We start from the raw sequence: 698 nt of genomic DNA, 5'->3' as shown, positions 1-698 counted from the left end.
TACCTACTCGGCCCTGACTAAGATATTACATTGCTTCATTCCGCTGGGGTATTTTTTTATTCTAATTTTAATTCTTGATTATTCTTGTGCGAGTCGCCATCCCGAAGTCTTTATTGGCTGCTGTCGGTAATATTTTGCATGCAGCCGAAATTTCTTGCATGAATGATACGATTACGCTTTTGTCCGCTGAGGGGCTCGAACCCGCGCCACACAGCGTAAGGTCCAGAAGCATTGACCATTTGACCCACGCCACCGGGTCGCCCCTTTGGCTCAGTTGGTAGAGCGTCAGTCTCATAATCTGAAGGTCGCCAGTTCGATCCTGGCAGGGAGCACTAAGACCGTAGTTGTTACTCTGTCGCACTGAGGCAATCTTTATGCTTTTTAAACAAGTTGTTTGTCGTGCGCAACGAAGCTGGCGTATGGTAATATTATATGACCAAGTTACTGTCATACATGTCCCTGACGCTCCTTTGGCTCAGTTGAAAGTTGCTATGTATTATCTTATTGCACGGCATTACTCGGCCCTGACTAAGATATTACATTGCTTCATTCCGCTGGGGTATTTTTTTTCTTAATTTTAATTCTTGATTTTTCTTGTACGAGTCGCCATCCCGAAGTCATTATTGGCTGTTGTCGGTAATATTTTGCATGCAGCCGACATTTCTTGCATGTCTGATACGATTACGATTTTGTCCGCG

This window comes from Plasmopara halstedii, assembly GCF_900000015.1.
Source record: "Plasmopara halstedii genome assembly, contig: Scaffold_323, whole genome shotgun sequence".
NCBI classification, from domain to species: Eukaryota; Oomycota; class Peronosporomycetes; order Peronosporales; family Peronosporaceae; genus Plasmopara; species Plasmopara halstedii.
The sequence above is the reverse complement of the archived record's forward strand: the minus strand, read 5'-3'. Positions refer to the sequence as shown.